The following is a 5,168-nucleotide window of genomic DNA, read 5'->3' as shown; positions in this document are numbered from 1 at the left end:
TGTCCATCAGTATTGGCTATGTATAATATGTGCCGGGTATTGGGATGATGCTAAGGTCAAAGATCAAGAGGAATCACAAAAATTTTCGATTTCACTTTGGTCTCATACAGGTCAAAGTTAAACAGACACTAGCCCATTTGGCCCTTTGGTCTCTTAAAAAGGACTTAAATAGCCTTTGCAATAGCATAGCTGCATAGAAATAGGGCAGGTCAAAGGTCACTGGAATATATGAAATATAATGCTTTAAAAAATCTTCCTCTCAAAATTGGCAAGGTCTGTGAGTTTTAAATTTCCCATGAAGGAGCATGGCTATATAGTCTAAAAAGTGACATGAGCAGAATTTTGATTTATCACTTTTTATGCAAATGAACTTAAGTTTACAGTTTATTTTCAAAATGGTCGAAAGTTCACGTGACGTTTTGTTAAGGTAATGTGACCATTTTGTCAAAAATATTGTATTGGTAAGCTATCCTTATATACCAAAAATCAGACCTTTAGCTCTATTGGCTGGCTCAGAATTAGATATGTGCATAATTAATGAGGTACAGGATGTGGTGTCATAAGGTCTCCCAGCATACCAAATATGAAGCGTGTAGCACTTGTGGTTACTGATTTATGGACATATACTCATATTTAAGGTCAAAGGTCATCGAGGTCACATGACATTTTGTCAAAAAAATTGTATTGCTAAGTTATCCCTATATACCAAAAATTAGACCTCTAGCTCTATTAGCTGGCTCAGAATTAGGTATGCGCATAATTAATGAGGTACAGGATGTGGTGTCATAAGGTCTCCCATCATACCAAATATGAAGGGTGTAGCACTTGTGGTTACTGAGTTATGGACATATAATCATATTTAAGGTCAAAGGTCATCGGGGTCACATGACATTTTGTGAAAACAATTGTATTGCTTAGTTATCCCATATATCAAAAATTAGACATCTAGCTCTATTGGCTGGCTCAGAATTAGATATGCGCATAATTATGAGGTACAGGATGTGATGTCATAAGGTCTCCCATCATACCAAATATGAAGGGTGTAGCACTTGTGGTTACTGAGTTATGGACATATACGTATATTCAAGGTCAAAGGTCATCGAGGTCACATGACATTTTGTCAAAAAAATTGTAATGCTAAGTTATCCCTATATACCAAAAATCAGACCTCTAGCTCTATTGGCTGGCTCAGAATTAGATATGCGAATAATTAATGAGGTCTGGTCACGTGACATATTTGCAATATATTTCTATCCCATAGTAGTCCCTGTGTACCAAAATTTGGATCTCTGGCCCTATTGGTTAGCCTAGAATTAGATATGCGCATAACTAATGAGGTCTGGTCACGTGCCATATTTGCAATAGATTCCTATCCCATAGTAGTTCCTATGTACCAAAATTGGGATGTCTAGCCCTATTGGTTAGCCTAGAATTAGATATGCGCATAATTAATGAGGTCTGGTCACATGACATATTTGAGATATATTTCTATCCCATAGTAGTCCCTGTGTACCAAAATTCCGATCTCTAGCCCTATTGGTTAGCCTAGAATAAGATATGCGCATAATTAATGAGGTAAAGGTCACGTGACATAATTGCAATAGATTTCTATCCCATAGTAGTCCCTGTGTACCAAAATTTGGATCTCTAGCCCTATTGGTTAGCCTTGAATTAGATATGCGCATAATTAATGAGGTCTGGTCACGTGACATATTTGCAATAGATTTCTATCCGATAGTACTCCCTGTGTACCAAAATTCGGATCTCTAGCCCTATTGGTTAGCCTAGAATTAGATATGCGCATAATTAATGAGGTCAAGGTCACGTGACCTGACCCAAATATTTCGGTGAACATTAACAGCCAATGATCGTCTATGTCGAAAAAGAACCAGACTCCTAGCTCTATTGGCTAGCCTATAATGGGCATTTGTAAATCTATAGGGAGGTCAAAGGTCACTGAAAATATGAAAAATAATACTTTAAAAATCTTCTTCTCAAAATCGGCAAAACCTGTTACCTTGATATTTGGCATGAAGGGCAAGCAGGCTATAAGGTCTAAAAAGTGACTGGAGCAGAATTTTGATTTACCACCTTTTATGCAAATGAAGTCAATTTTAAAGTTTATTTTCAAAATGGCCGCCAGGTCATGTGACCTATTGTTATGGTCATGTGACAAAAAATTACTTTTATTGAGTTGTACCTGTGTACCAACTATGAAGTCTCTAGGTGCAACGGTGTTCGCGTGGTAGTTGCAGAAGCGCGACAGAAGAAGAAGAAGAAGAATAATAATAATAATAATAATAATAATAATAATAAAAAACATAACGATTACAATAGGGTTTCGCACCAATGGTGTCGAAACCCTAAATATAGCTGCAAGCAGCGATGACCGGGTTTCGACACAAGTAGCAGCATTAAGAGCAAAAGAAAAATTAGATTGGGCGCATAATTAATGAAGTACAGGATGCAGTGTCATTAGGTCTCCCATCATACCACATATGAAGTCTGTAGCACTTGTGGTTATCAAGTTGTGGACATATAGGTATATTTAAGGTCAAAGGTCATGAAGGTCACATGACATTTTGTCAAAAATTTTTTATTGCTAAGCTATCCCTATATACAAAAAATCAGACCTCTAGCTCTATTGGCTGGCTCAGAATTAGACATGCGCATAATTAATTAGGTACAGGATGTGGTGTCATAAGGTCTCCCATCATACCAAATATGAAGGGTGTACCACTTGTGGTTACTGAGTTATGGACATATACGTATATTCAAGGTCAAAGGTCATCGAGGTCACATGACATTTTGTCAAAAAATTGTAATGCTAAGTTATCCCTATATACCAAAAATCAGACCTCTAGCTCTATTGGCTGGCTCAGAATTAGATATGCGCATAATTAATGAGGTCTGGTCACGTGACATATTTGCGATAGATTTGTATCCCATAGTAGTCCCTGTGTACCAAAATTTGGATCTCTAGCCCTATTGGTTAGCCTAGAATTAGATATGCGCATAATTAATGAGGTCTGATCACGAGACATATTTGCAATATATTTACATCCCATAGTAGTCCCTATGTACCAATATTGGGATCTCTAGCCCTATTGGTTAGCCTAGAATTAGATATGCGCATAATTAATGAGGTCTGGTCACGTGACATATTTGCAATAGATTTCTATCCCATAGTAGTCCCTGTGTACCGAAATTCGGATCTCTAGCCCTATTGGTTAGCCTAGAATTAGATATGCGCATAATTAATGAGGTCTGGTCACGTGACATATTTGCAATAGATTTCTATCCCATAGTAGTCCCTGTGTACCAAAATTCGGATCTCTAGCCCTATTGGTTAGCCTAGAATTATATATGCGCATAATTAATGAGGTCTGGTCACGTGACATATTTGCAATAGATTTCTATCCCATAGTAGTCCCTGTGTACCAAAATTCGGATCTCTAGCCCTATTGGTTAGCCTAGAATTAGATATGCGCATAATTAATGAGGTCTGGTCACGTGACATATTTGCAATAGATTTCTATCCCATAGTAGTCCCTGTGTACCAAAATTTGGATCTCCAGGCCTATTGGTTGGCCTAGAATTAGATATGCGCATAATTAATGAGGTCTGGTCAGGTGACATATTTGCAATAGATTTCTATCCCATAGTAGTCCCTGTGAACCAAAATTCGGATCTCTAGCCCTATTGGTTAGCCTAGAATTAGATATGCGCATAATTAATGAGGTCAAGGGCACGTGACCTGACCCAAAATATTTCGGTGAACATTAACAGCCAATGATCGTCTATGTCGAAAAAGAACCAGACTCCTAACTCTAATGGCTAGCCTATAATGAGCATTTGTAAATCTATAGGGGAGGTCAAAGGTCACTGAAAAATATGAAAAATAATACTTTAAAAATCTTCTTCTCAAAATCGGCAAGACCTGTTACCTTGATATTTGGCATGAAGAGCAAGGCTATAAGGTCTAAAAAGTGACTGGAGCAGAATTTTGATTTACCACCTTTTATGCAAATGAAGTCAATTTTAAAGTTTATTTTCAAAATGGCCGCCAGGTCACGTGACCTATTGTTATGGTCATGTGACCAAAAAATTACTTTATTGAGTTGTACCTGTGTACAAATATGAAGTCTCTAGGTGCAACGGTGTTCGCGTGGTTGTTGCAAAAGTGCGTCGCAAGAAGAATAATAATAAAATAATAATAATAATAATAATAATAATAAAAAACATAACGATTACAATAGGGTTTCGCACCAATGGTGTCGAAACCCTAATAATAATAATAAAAAACATAACGATTACAATAGGGTTTCGCACCCATGGTGTCGAAACCCTAAATATAGCTGCAAGCAGCGATGACCGGGTTTCGACAGAAGTGGCAGCATTAGAGCAAAAGAAAAAATAGATTGTGCGCATAATTAATGAAGTACAGGATGCAGTGTCATAAGGTCTCCAATTATACCATATATGAAATCTGTAGCACTTGTGGTTACGAAGTTGTGGACATATAGGTATAGTTAAGGTCAAAGGTCATCGAGGTCACATGACATTTTGTCAAAAAAATTGTATTGCTAAGTTATCCCTATATACCAAAAATCAGAGCTCTAGCTCTATTGGCTGGCTCAGAATTAGATATGCGCATAATTAATGAGGTACAGGATGTGGTGTCATAAGGTCTCCAATCATACCAAATATGAAGGGTGTAGCACGTGTGGTTACTGAGTTATGGACATATACTCATATTTAAGGTCAAAGGTCATCGAGGTCACATGACATTTTGTCAAAAAAATTGTATTGCTAAGTTATCCCTATATACCAAAAATCAGACCTCTAGCTCTATTGGCTGGCTCAGAATTAGATATGCGCATAATTAATGAGGTACAGGATGTGATGTCATAATGTCTCCCATCATACCAAATATGAAGGGTGTAGCACTTGGGGTTACTTAGTTATGGCCATATATGTATGTTTTAGGTCAAAGGTCATCGAGGTCACATGACATTTTGTCAAAAAATTGTACTGCTAAGTTATCCCTATATACCAAAAATCAGACCTCTAGCTCTATTGGCTGGCTCAGAATTAGATATGTGCATAATTACCAAATATGAAGGGTGTAGCTCATTTAGTTACTTAGTTATGGACATATACGTATA

This window comes from Ptychodera flava, unplaced genomic scaffold, assembly GCF_041260155.1.
Source record: "Ptychodera flava strain L36383 unplaced genomic scaffold, AS_Pfla_20210202 Scaffold_150__1_contigs__length_94849_pilon, whole genome shotgun sequence".
Taxonomy (NCBI): Eukaryota; Metazoa; Hemichordata; class Enteropneusta; family Ptychoderidae; genus Ptychodera; species Ptychodera flava.
The sequence above is the reverse complement of the archived record's forward strand: the minus strand, read 5'-3'. Positions refer to the sequence as shown.